Source organism: Topomyia yanbarensis, chromosome 2 (assembly GCF_030247195.1).
Source record: "Topomyia yanbarensis strain Yona2022 chromosome 2, ASM3024719v1, whole genome shotgun sequence".
NCBI lineage: Eukaryota > Metazoa > Arthropoda > Insecta > Diptera > Culicidae > Topomyia > Topomyia yanbarensis.
The window spans coordinates 204652315-204666720 of record NC_080671.1 but is presented as its reverse complement, the minus strand read 5'-3'; the positions used below and the strand labels follow the sequence as shown (position 1 = coordinate 204666720).

General features: G+C 37.1%; 1 protein-coding gene across 1 annotated transcript in view; it reads right to left on the bottom strand.

Annotated features, from left to right (window-relative positions):
- The window catches only part of LOC131682749 (protein yellow), a 112645-nt gene that overhangs the window by 71884 nt on the left and 26355 nt on the right, over positions 1–14406 (bottom strand). The window lies entirely within an intron of this gene.

The following is a 14406-nucleotide window of genomic DNA, read 5'->3' as shown; positions in this document are numbered from 1 at the left end:
GCAACTGAAAATTCGAATAAAGTGGACGTTTGACAAACGTTTGTAGGTGGTGCAGTGACCAATGCAATGCAGCTAAGGTGCAACTGTTAAATACGTGTAGCAAACATTTGCCTAGACGGCAGTAGTGAAACACTGATTTCCAACGTCTATCTATTTGAAAGTTTACACAGGTTTTTAAACAAGCTTTGCTCTGCCCAGTGGTTGAATTGTTGTGATAAAAAATTGGGTAAATTTCTCAACTATTTGATTAAGCTTGGACAGAGAATAGGCAAAAATCGAAAACGAAAAAAGAAGTTTTTTCCAGACCGTGTCTTAGATCTTCATAAAAATCAATCAGCTTATGTAGAATGTTGTTACAGTACCGCTGATTGATTTTTTTGAAGATCTAACACACTGTGTGGAAAAAACTGCTTTTTTCGTTTTCGATTTTTGCCCATTCTCCGTTCAACCACAGACCTACCAGACATGACACTCGAGGTCACTAATGTGTTGCAAAAATTTAACGGCTTTTCAAACTTTAATTTATCATGCTCATTACTTTCCGTGCTCACCGCAAGAGGCGCGTAACCATATGACATGATTGACAAAAATGCCCAAACGCACACTATTGAGCGGCTGTTATTGTCGTTATTGTGCTAAACACACTTAGAAATTTTCGCAGTATTCGGTAATTTTTTACCAAACTTTCAATAGCTGAACGTGCGGTAATCAGTTCGGTAATTATATTGATAACAGAACGTTCGGTAATAATAATATAAATAAATTCTATTTATTGACGACCTGTCAAAAGTAACCGAACAGTTTTGTAATTTTAACCAAAAGAGTACCGGACGTTGTCGGTACATTCCGATTTTACTTTATATGAAGATTGCTAGTTATGGGAGTTTCGGAAGGCTTTTTATATAAACGGATAATTTATGATACTTCATAATCCCTTAAACATATATTTCAAAAACTATTCTTATTCACTTGCACTTTGTAATCCCTCCAACATACGACACAACAAACTAAGTCATCCAATAACAGGCATTAGACGAAAAGAATTGGCAGTCACGGGTTGTGCGTAGTGCGATTATCCGCCTTCTTTGGATGGATACAAAACCACTTAAATATTAGATTATTTTCACAACGATTATAGCATAGGGTGATGAGCCTATTTGCGCCATGTTTCTATTATCACCCTACCCATTTGAAGCCGTTGGTTAGAGCAGTGTCTGCCATCTTTGTTCAACGCATTGAGTCAAATGGTAGCGCAACAATAGGGGTACTCGATTCGAGTTTTCATTATGCTCAAACACGAGAATTTTACTGTTTTCAACGCATTTGTGTTATTATATTGGTTCTTAACAACGAAGCAAAGCGGTTGATGTCAATTTTTACGCATTCTATTGATTGTAACGCAAGAAATTATCGAATTAGTGAGGCACTTTGCTAAGTATGGTGAAAATAGGCTCATCACCCTACCTCAATCCTTTGGAAAGCAGCTTGAGAGAATTTTTCCTTGCTGCATAATCTTTTTTCGCTGGTGTACGAACAAAATCTTTTTACAATAATACCTGCGAATATAAAAATGGCCGCGATTTGACAGTTCATTTCTATGTAGTGGCAGATTTCCAAAGATCGATACTTGAGAGACAGTTTTACAATTTATTCGGCAATTGTTTTACGGTTTTCGCGAATAAACCATTTTTACCCTACGTAGTGCAATTTAATTTACAGAATCCCGCAAAACAAATTGTAATTATTGATGATTACCCAACTATTTCGACAAAACATTTACCGAACAGTTAAATGAAATCTGAGTGTGAACAGTTTTAGATTGAAACAAGAATAAACTTAGGTTCTACAATTGCTTTTCATAATCGTTCGTCTTGAAATCAAGACTAAGTGAGTATGACGAAAACGAGGGCGTAAATTTTTGAGAAGATTGTTTAGGGAGCAATGTCAGGAGAAAACAGTGGGTATCTAAGTGTACCGCATCGACGATGGCAAATAGCGCACTAATTTAATCATGTTTTTCTGCTGAAGTCAAATGAGAGTAGATTGGAATATGATATTCGTAATAGTTAATTGTAATTACACTTGCAAATCAAATAAGGCGAATCTGGGCATTGTGCGGAAATATTTTATTTTTCATATTCAATTCAATAGCAAAAACACTATGGTTTTGTGCACTTTCCACTAACTTCACAAACTGACTCGTGGGGAATAGTTCACATTACAGCGCACGGAACAATCAAATTGCCCCCATCACATTCTGTGTTAATGATGGATAATCCTTCTTGCTCGCATAGTGTAGATTCCTGCAAAGAAATCTATACATTTCTCGGAATTCGGCGTCTCTTCCATTTGATGAATGGTTGTTGTTAGCTGCTGTGGTCTATAATAATCACTTACGCATACCAATGCACCGCCATGTCAAATACATGAACGTGTCAAACAGATGGTAGAGTTCAAAAGATCGCCACCAGGCGGTGATAGTGTGCAAAGCGAGATTAATTTCGAAGTGATGATCATATTTTTTTCAATAATTTGTTCTTAGTGTCATGTCTGGCAGGTCTGTGCTATGATTTTGTGTTGAAATAGTTATAAATTTTCTTAGATTGGGCCTAAATGATTCATGATTTTAGTAAATTCATTTATATGTTTGAAGCTAAAGCTACGATAAATTCTATAGTGAGTATCAAAGAAAACGATAAAACGAACAAACAAAATATACAGACTTTCACACGACCAGTTTTGTTGATTACTCGAGTATCATGTTTAAATACATCAACTTCCTCGCAAGCAAACTAAATTTCTTGTTTTTGCTGGTGCTTCTGGGGAAGCACTCTCAAACAGGATTTGCGGGATTTGCTTGTTTATCCATATCATTGTTATGCATGGGCATGCTTGGAGACATACGCTTTAAAAACCACACAAGCAGCAGAAAAGTTCATGGGCAAAACCTTACCCGTGTAAGGTTGTCTGGTAGGTATATTGCACTATACATAGTTCAATGAAATAGATCTTAGTCTCAAAATGAAAAAAGCGGATGAGGAATTCCACTAAGATCCGTTCGAAAATATTCAAAATCGTGACCGACCGATTCCTATGAAACTTTACACGTTTCACCGGCATGGAAGACTAAACCTTTTTCACAATCAGTAAGTTTATTTTGACTCAAGAGCAACTTTTTAAAAGTGCGCAGACATTTCTACGCGCCATAATTCAATTTTTTTTTGTTCCGTTACTGTATTTTATGCAGCGAAACTTCCTGAGAACATTTCTGTGCGAAAAAAATATACAAAGCTGTATTTTCATTATAGAATATAATTCTAAGTGTCGTTTTAAATTAAAATGCTTTCGCTTTGATGTCAAAGAAAAGTTACAGGAAATGTTATGGACCTGTTGAAAACCTTAGAGGAGAGCGAGGACACTTGATCCTTGATTTCCTGGCCATATCTCATAGTCTATGCGCATAAAATTATCACAATATAAAAAGAAAATGAAATATTTGGTTGGTTATGATGTTTAAAAAAGAAATCAGATTTATTTCATTTGGTTTGGAAAAGTTGCATAATATTTTAGAAAATATGTGTTTAAATCCATCTCGAAGATCTTTTTACAATTTTTTTGAACGGTTGTATGAGATTGTCGAACTAATTATTTATGAATATTTTCAAGTACGATTACTTTCTAAGGGCTTTTGTATAGAAAACACTTTTTTCGAATAAAAAGTTTTACAACACATGCAATAAAAATTAAATTTTGTTCACCTCATACTACAGGTATCTTTGATCCCTGTGACACTGGGTATCCTTGATCCCTATCTTTTGTTCTCTCAAACACTTGCAAAATTTTTGAAATAGAAAAAAAATATCATTTTCATAAAGTACCTGGCACTATTAATTGATCTGAAATGTTTTTTCCGCGTGAACAAATGATGATATAAGTTATTAAAGGTTGGAAAAGCCAGTTAAAGAGCACTGATTAACCGCAAATTCTTGTCTTAACTTTCCACTGAGGTTAAAGTTTGTCGTGCATATAAAATGGTAGTCTTATTAATTAATTTGTCAGGATTGGTGGTTTGCTGAACTTTCGCGTTTTTAGGTCATAGTGTGCTTTGTTTCTTTAGCCCTAGTAGGCGGGGGATCAAGGTATCACACGTTTTTACAAAAACCTCATTTTGGCATTATTTTCAAAACTGTTCATATTACTGACAGGACATAGTAGCATTCGGATTTACACATTAATCATAGCTCTAAAAATTCGAATTGACTACAAGATGGCGAATTTTGCAGTTAAAATTTTTATTTCATTGAAAAGTTATGAGAAAAAACAAAAGTGGGATCAAGCGCACCCACTCTCCCCTATTGTTTTTGATGGAGAAACGAAAAAAACTTCTAAAAAGGTCGTAATAAAACAAAAAAATTGTTTTGTTAAAACAAATTTTAGAATATCTCAAAACTAGTACATTTCAGAAAATGTTTGCTATTAGCATATTGATTTTAAATGGCTTTTTTATTGAAAGATTCTCCGTGATCCAAATACACTGAAAAAGTTTGTTTTACGTCTTTTAAATGATAAACAAAAGATTTTTGACATTTTATAATGGGATAACAAAATAAATGGAACAAAATTCTAAATATATCGAAAACTATCACATTGTAGAAGATTTTGGTTAAATGCATTTTGAGTTAAAATGATACTTAGAATTATGTTCTGTAATAAAATTACAGTTTTGTATGTCAAGTAATATGAAATTTGAAAACATGTATAAAGTTATTGGGAGAAAAGAATTTTACCGATAAGTTCTCCATCATACAATCACATTCAAAATGTTTCTTTTCTCTTTAGGTTTTTGTTGGCAAAATATAAAAAATAGAAAAGAATAGGTTGGTTTAATGGTAAACATTAAACTTTTTTTTTGTTTTTGTGCAAAATGACAACATTTTTGTCAGTTTACATTTTTTCGTGCAAAAAAATTCATCCCATGTAACTCGTTCTCAGTAAGTTTTGCTGTATAAAATACAGTACCAATTTTACCGAACTGTTTAACAGTGTTCAAAAATACCAATTCGTGCCTTTAATTGTATTGCGACACAAGACTTTGCGCTATAAAATCTTCAGCAAAGATTTTGGGATCATGAAATCGTATAGCCGAATTGGACGGCTTTATTACTACTTTGAATTGAAAGACATTTATAACATCTAAGCTTTTACTGGAAGCTGATAGCAAAATTGCGTCTTCAGCAAGCATCTTTGCTGATGAGCCTATTTTAATCTTGTTAGGTATTGATACGCACTTAGTTTGAATAACTTCAAAGTGAATCAATATTTGTTTGTACAGGTATGAAGGTGCTAAAAGCCTTCAATTTAATATATTTTTAAAGTATATTCTGCAACGAGCAAGTTAGACTCAAGGTAAATTTTTATTAAACAATAATATCACAAAAACTCAAAAATTAATTACTGAGAGGGAGAGTGTGTCTTTCATAAAAAATATTGCATGAAATAATTATATTGAAATTACATGGTTAAACTTATGAACTCAAAAATACTAGAAAAAGAGTCATAAATTCTTAGTGAAAATTGAAACAAATATATAACAATTGAAAGTGTGATAAAGAACCAATACAAATACTAATTAAAATCATTCAGTGTGACAACATTCTTTTATTAAAAATTATGTTTCGAACCAAAAAAATAACAAAAACTTGCGCTGGCCATCGGAAGCTGTATTTTTTCTACATATGGGCCCATTCTCGAAATTTCGGATAAGCAGGAGCATAAGCTTTTAAACGTTTGTATATTTTGTTGTACTGAATGGAAATACGGGTGGGGATACTTGAACCACCCTATGGGAAAAGTGAACCTTTCTTAGGGGTTATTATAAAATCAGGTGTAAAAATATCTTTTACCGTAAAATGGAGTATCTTTGATCTCCGAGGTAGGTTTGATCAAATGAGACGTTTTCTAGTAACGTCCGATAAGATGATTTCCTCTAACAAAATCATTGAAAAAATAACCATATTCTAAACATGTTCAGCATCTATCGGCAACGATTATTTCGTCATTTACCTTTTATGATAATAAATTCAATTTGAAAATGATACACCTCTCATGTATCGCTTCAATCTGTTTAAATAATTTCTTGTATATTGATGAAATAAATCAACTTCAACTGTACTGATCACTTTTTTAGAAAACTCAAATATTTTTGTCCAATAATTCATTCAAATATTTGAATTGAAGATAGTTATTCAAAAAACTTTTGAAAAAGTGATCAATATTCCCCGTTTTACGGTATTCTTTTGTCGTTTGTTTTGTCTGAACAAAAAAGCATTTAATTTGTATACTGTAGCATAAAATAAAAGCGTAAACAAACGTTTGACGTTATCAAGAATGCTTGCGAGGATGAGTGTTTTTTATTTTTTATTTTGATTATGGAGGTTTAGGGTCAATTGCCTCTTTGGAAAAATCTCTAAACCTATGTGCGGGGTTGGTTATCGAACCCAGGTGAGCTGCGTACATGGCAATAGATTTACCAACTACGCTATGCCCGTCCCCAGGATAAGTGTTAAGAGATTAAGGTTTTGGTTAAGAGCACAGATAAGGTGTGCACACATGGAAAAATCCGATGGAGTACCGGTACGGTAAGCAAAACCTCCACACATATTGTCATTTGTTTTGCACCGTGTGCGGTTTTTTCTTTGTTGAGTTCAACCGGGCCAAGAAAACCAAATTGAGAGGGTTTCGTTTACACTGCACCCTGGTTTGGTTTGGGTTTTCGTTTACCGGGGAACGAGTATGAGACGAAACACGAAAAATACGAAACTAAACCTTGGTTGTGTTGCGGTTGTGTAAGACAAGACGTGACAATCGGCTTCTTATTTTTCCTTTGAAATTCTTTTCGCACAAATTTACACTACCGAAATCTTCCGAATAGTGTTGCTATTTTTATTCTATTTTTTTTTATTTCGATTATAGAGGTTTTAACCTTAAGGTCATTCGCCTCTTCGGGTTAGAAATTTCTAACCCTATGTGCGGGGTCGGGACTCGAACCCAGGTGCGCTGCGTACAAGGCAATCGATTTACCAATACGCTACGCCCACTCCCCTTTTATTCTATTCTATTCCATTCTATTCTAACCCTTACACAGCCAGTATTGAAAAGCATCCAGGAAAACACTGCAAATATTCTTTAGTGTTTTTCTTGTCAACATTAATATTTGAAGCATATTACAATATGTCGCAAATATTAAAACGGCCAGGCCTACTGTGCAGAGTTTGATTTAAAGATGTTTCAATATTATACGGAAATTGAATTATTCATTTAATGAACAATTCAACCAACGAATCGTTTTGAAACTTGAATGAGGAAGAATCGAGGACAACCGTACCGACCGTTTCAGTTTATCTAACCTTTTATAAATAAAACGTTAGGAGTGACTTTGCTAAGAAGGTTAATGTCACTCCTTTGGTCCTTTGAGATGGGACAGAGGTATTTACACCTTGCCCTTGGTCATTAAGCCTAGGTTAAAGCGCCTTCACTCGCTCTCCTCCAAACTAATGCTGACTTCGGTTTTAGATCCGAGTCGCTCTAGGCTCGCTCTAATATTTACAAAAGCCATATTAAAATGACAGTTCAGAGCGAACCTAGAGCGACCGCGATCCAAAAATAAAATCATCATTAGCATGCACCTGTGCTTTAAACTTTCATTGTCATTGGGAGATTATTTCGAGAAAAAAATATATGTGATTATTTTCTAGTTTTAGTATAAATAGATTGGAGTGTGGCAGAATGGTTATTTTCGTTCAGTTGATGACTGACAGAAAGGAAACAAGTGAAACAAAAAGATGATTATACGTTATAGAAGTTATGAGCTTAAAATGAAACTCTCGGATGTAACCTTAGACTCATGACAACAGGTTTATATCTAAGTCTAGTGCCATTGTCATGACTTATTCGCTCTAGAACGTCAGCAACTGGTCGCATAAATAATAAAACCTTCGTGAGTCATTATTAAGGCTTCCGAATAGTGTTGCTATTTTTATTAATGAAATTGAATTCTTATTAATTTATTTTATGCATGCACTATTTTGTGTTTTCAATCCGCTATATTGACGAAGGGCACCGTTTATCTATGTCATGGGTGTTTAGTAAGGTTTGATGAAGTCATTTTCTGTTCTACTGCACCACACAATTGCTGTTCAATTCAATCAGTTTTACTCTTTTAACGATAATCATTTTATTTGTCAAAAGTAATGCCATTATTTTCCTATAAATATAGCAACACTGCCAAACATCATTTCGCTATTGGACCCTGGGTGGTGTATTTCCGGCCCAACACGAAATCGCCTAATATTCTAAAGATCTCACGGGAGCTGACTGCTAACTTCCCGTCCGTAGCTCAGATAACACGTGTTCGAGCTAATAAGATACGCGTTATAGTAAATGACCTCGACCAGGCAAACCAGATTGCTTGCAGCGAGCGTTTTACGAAGCAATTCAGGGGGCAGTGGAGATCGATGGGGTCGTCGCCGAACCGGATCTGAAGTGCGAAGACCTGTTGAAGTGCGGGGTTGGCTGCTTTAAGGACCCTTCGCTTCGACAGGTGAAGATTCTGGAATGCAAGCAATTGTATTCCGAAAAAACTGAAGATGATAAGACAACTTCTTCTCCGTCAGACTCGATTTGGGTGACTTTCTCCAGGTCTGCTCTTCCCAACTATGTCCTCCTGGATAAGGTTCGCCTAGCTGTTCACCTGTTTGTACCGCGGGTAATGAACTGTACCCATTGCAAGCAACTGGGCCACACAGTCACTTATTGTGGCAATAAAAAACGGTGCGGCAAATGCGAGGGAGAGCATGAGGATGACGCTTGCGGTGGAGAAACTGAAAAGTGTATTTACTGCGGGGGCCCTTCGCATGCTCTTAAGTCATGCCCGCGTACAAGCAGCGCGGGGATAAAATTAAGCGCTCCCTTAAGGATTGCTCGAGGCACTCTTATGCATAAATGCTAAAGAATGCTTCGCCATCTATCCCTTCCAAAAATTCCTTTGCTCTTTTGGCTCGTGGTGAGCAAGAATCTGACGATCCACAAGAGGGAACATCTTTTGTTAACCCGGGGGAATCCAGGAAGAGGAGAAAACTAGCTCTCTTAGACTGCCGTATGGGTGCTAAGGTGTGCTCCTCAGAGAGTGAAGCAAGTTGCTCCACGGCTTGGAAATTTTAATTCTAACAAGGAGTATCCACCACTTCCAGGGACACCAAAAACCCCAAGTGTCCCCTTTTTTCAAAAAGACAATTTTCTGACATAGTGGACCTAATTTTCACAGCATTCAATGTTACTGATCCTCTTAAAAGCATTCTAATACGTTTTCTCCCTATAGTGCAAACATTTTTGAAGCAGTTGACTGCTAAATGGCCCCTCCTTGCAGCGATCGTATCATTCGATGGCTAATTCATCAAACGAGGTCACTGATTCGATCACTGTCCTACAGTGGAATTGTAGAAGTATCCTCCTGAAAATCGATTCCTTCAAATTTTTACTAAACAGTTTAAAATGTGATGTTTTCGCATTATGTGAAACTTGGTTAACTTCCGATATAAATTAAACTTCCACGACTTAAATATAATTCGTCTGGATCGAGAAAACCCTTATGGAGGAGTACTTTTGGTGATTAGAAAGTGCCATTCTTTCAACCGAATTAACCTCCCTTCGACATCAGGCATTGAAATTGTCGCTTGTCAAGTTCTAATCAAAGGCAAAGACCTCTGCATTGCTTCCATTTACATTCCTCCTGGAGCCACGGTAGGGCACTGAATTCTTTGTAATATCACGGAATTTGTAATATCACTTACCAGCACCGCGGCTAGTTCTGGAAGACTTTACCTCGCACGGTACGGTATGGGGCTGTCTTCATAATGATAAAAGATCAATATTAATCCAAGATCTTTGCGACAATTTCAACATGACCATCTAAAACACGGATCTCCCGTGACGCGGATTCTTACACCAGCAGCACGCGCAAGCGCGTTGGATCTATCGCTATGCTCGACATCGCTACAGTTAGATTGCATGTGGAAGGTGATCCCTGATCCCCACGGTAGCGATCACTTGCCTATCGTAATTTCAATTGCGCACAGTTCAAGACCATTGGAAACAATCAATGTTTCGTATGACCTCACACGGAACATTGACTGGAAGAGTTACGCGACCGTGATATCCGCTAACATCGAGTCGACACAAGTACTTCCTCCAGAGGAAGTGTAGAGGTTTCTGGCTGGCTTGATTCTCGACAGTGCGAATCAAGCTCAGACTAAACCAGTACCCAGCGCGAATACCCATGGACGGTTTCCCCCCCCCCCCCCGTGGTGGGACAAAGAGTGCTCAGAGCTGTTCGCGGAGAAGTCCACTGCATATAAGGCCTTCCGGGAAGACGGTTTACCCGCTAGCTATCAACAGTACGCGTCGTTAGAAAGGCGAATGAAGAGTTTAATGAAAGCCAAAAAACGCAGTTTTTGGCGCCGGTTCGTCGACGGGTTAACGAGAGAAACAGCGATGAGCACTCTTTGGGGTACGGCTTGACGTATGCGTAACCGAAACAGTACCAACGAAAACACGTGTAATATTCAAATCGCTGGATATTCGCTTAGCCAAGAAGATCTGTCCGGATTCTGTCCCGGTACAGAAAACATACCGCGCCGCGTCTCCTAACGATACCGAGAACGAAACATTATTTTCGATGGTGGAGTTCTCACTTGCTCTCTTGTCTTTCAACAATAACGCCCCAGGGTTAGACAGAATCAAATTCAACTTGCTGAAGAATCTGCCTGACACTGCAAAAAGGCGCTTGTTGAACTTATTTAACAAGTTTCTTGAGGGTAACATTGTCCCTCATGACTGGAGGCAAGTGAAGGTCATCGCCATCCAAAAACCAGGAAAACCAGCCTCCGACCACAACTCGTATCGACCGATTCTGTCATGTATTCGGAAGTTGTACGAGAAAATGATCTTGTCTCGGCTCGACAATTGGGTTGAAGCAATTGGCTTACTGTCAGATACACAATTTGGCTTCGGCAAGGGCAAAGGGACGAACGATTACCTAGCGCTGCTTTCTACAGACATCCAAATGGCCTATTCTAACAAAGAGAATCTTCTTGGATATTAAGGGTGCTTTTGACTCAGTTTCTGTCAACATTCTGTCAGAGAAGCTGCACCAGCATGGTATTTCACCGATTTTAAATAACCGTTTGCTAAATCTGTTGTCTGAAGAGCACATGCACGTTTCGCATGGCGATTTAACAACATCGCGATTTAGCTACATGGGTCTTCCCAAATACAAATATGTATTTGTATTTGGTCTTCCCCTGGGCCATGTCTAAGTCCCCTGCTCTACAATTTTTACGTGAATGACATTGACGATTGTCTTGCCAATTCATGCACGCTAAGGCGACTTGCAGACGACGGGGTGGTCTCTGTTACAGGGCCTAAAGCTGCCGATTTGCAAATACCATCACAAGATACCTTGGAAAATTTGTCTGCTTGGGCTCTTCAGCTGGGTATCAAGTTCTCCACGGAGAAAACTGCATTGGTTGTTTTTTTCTAGGAAGCGTGAGCCGGCGCAACTCCAGCTTCTATTAATGGGTGTAACGATCAATCAGGTCTTCACATTCAAATATCTCGGGGTCTGGTTCGACTCTAAAGGTACCTGGGGATGTCACATTAGGTATCTGAAACAGAAATGCCAACAAAGTTGCATTGCATGCACTCGACCCATACGATGAGTCTCGAAGTGCTGGCGGGCGTTCTCCCACTAAAAATCGATTTTGGGAACTCTCTTTATGTTTTAGAAAGGACCATACCATTTCGTGGTATTTTCCAAAACCCGATTTTTAAACTTTCACTCTTCCAAATAATTTCACTTTTTTAAAAATACCGAGATTCTATTTTATGGCATTTTAAGACCATTCTTTCAACTTTTAGAATCATTTGATTTTTTTTCAAATCGGTTGAAAATTTGCAATGTTTATGAAAAAAGTCAAAACCGCGATTATTTCAATTTTTATTTTGTTCAAACCAATTTATGTATCATTGATTCAATAAATTCCGTACTTTCACTTAAACAGCTGTTTTCGCAATTGAACAACGAAGAAAATGATGTATTATACATTTCCTTTGTTTGCAATTTTACCTGCGAAAATTGCGATCAAACGCGTGGGGTACATTTTTACCCCAGTGCAAGGTTCTAAGGTGGAAAACGTAAGTGCAGCGTTCTAGGGTTAACAGTGTCCGCCTAAAGTTTGTCTTGGGTACAAATGTACACCACAAAGTCGTTTACGTTAGTATTTTGTCATGTGTACATAATTCAGAAAATTGATTATATCATTTTTATAAACAAAATATAGATACATAGTAAGCGAGAAACTTGTGTAAAATTGTGTAAGCTTCAGCATTGCTGAACAATAGAATTTGTTATTTGATATAATAAAGCTACTATAGCAAATTAACTAGAAAATGCGCTTGAATCGTTATTATTTTTGCCGTTGCGGATTAAAGAGGCAAAACCCATTCGTGAATATGATTTGAATATAATATGCAAGACGCACCACTCGGGTCTAGAACATAAGGGAAAGAAGGTAACAGTGGAACTATGAAAATGTATTGTTTTCATAGTTCCACTGTTACCCTCTTACCCCTACTTACTTTATATACACGTACAATACACCGGTTCTACCTGTCCCTTCGACTCCTTCCTGTTTTATCTTCGTTACTGCATATCGGTGCAATTTTACTGTTTGTATTGGCGTGTGGTGTTAAAAAAGCATCGGGATAAATACACTTTTGACCAGTTGTTTTAAGTTTGCTACTTGTTCTAAAAGCAATTTAATAATCTTCACAACGCCGTATAGATGGCGGTTGGAAACTAGCAGAGTTATATTCAGAAAAAAGGGAATTTTTACGTATTTTGAAGATTTGTTCGATAAATAATGAAATATTACATAATTAAATATGCAAAACACGAATATCTTTGAACAGGCTACTTTACAAATGATTTTAGAATAAAACTATCCACTTTAATTATAAATTCAATAAAAATTAGGCATATTAGAGAGTTGTTAGTTCTGATGTATAAATGTACCCCACAAAACCGTTTACGTATAGAAAAAGTCACGAAACCGTTGTAGGGTTAACAATAGTTAACAACCCTAAGTTCAGTCACGATACTCCGGTACCAGCCCTAAGTTGAGTCACGATATTCCGATTATGTCTCAGATATTACCTACTTATCTTTTTCATTCGGGCAAAAATATCATCCCTTTATTTCAAGACTTTCATGCGCACCGGGATCAGTAGCAGCATGTTTAAAATAGTTGATAGACAGTACATCGCGACTATTGTGTAAAAGCAATTTTTGTAGTCGATACTGTGCCACTCCTTCTTCGAGATTGGTTTAATGAGAGTTATTCGAATCGTGAAGTTTTTTGAGCGATTTTTGATTATTCAGACCGCCATTTGCACTTCGAAAATTGCATAATATACAAGAACTTATGCCGGCCTGGTTAAGTATTCCCAAAAAGGCGTTTATCTGTTTCGCTTGCATATAAACCTCCTTAGTTTCCTTCTTCCTCCGCAGCATCCATATTGTCCTCACCGTTCCGGTAGTCGCAAAAATCGACTTTTTAACAATGTTACCGTTTCTCAAATTTCATCGAAACTATAAAAACAAGGGGTAGGTGATGTCACAACCGGGGTGTTGTCGTAGGACAATTATTTTGTGTAAATGTTTTCTGTATAACCTTGAAATATCCTGACTAAAACATGCTACGTTTACTGGTAAGTCTGGGGCATTGCTCATTCTATTATTCATAGTTACTTGACGAATAGAAAGCAGTTTGTATCTGTGGATGGTGAACGTAGTAGCCTTGCTCCCATTGAAATTGGTGTCCCTCAAGGTAGTAATATAGAACCTTTGTTATTTCTGTTGTATATTAATGATCTAGACAACTTGAGGCTTACTGGAACTCCTAGATTGTTTGCTGGAGACACAGTTCTGTTTTATCCCAACAATGACGTCGTTACTATTATCAACTCGATCGATAGCGATCTAAGTAAACCTTTCTAAAACTAAGTACATGATCTTCCGATCCACACGGAAAACTTTACCAACACATCATCATCCCAAACTTAGAGATTGTCCAATTGAAAATGTGGACTGTTTCAAATATTTGGGTATACACTTAGATCCTCTTGTGGTATTTTGTGGAGAGTTAAAACGTTTGTTCCAGGAGCGGATCCAGAAAAAAATTTCGGAGGGGGTCCGAAATTTCGATTTTGAAATGTTCATTGTACAATACGTAATATGTAATACCCTCATTTAATTAAAATCAGCTTTAGAGAACGAATCTGATTTGGAAT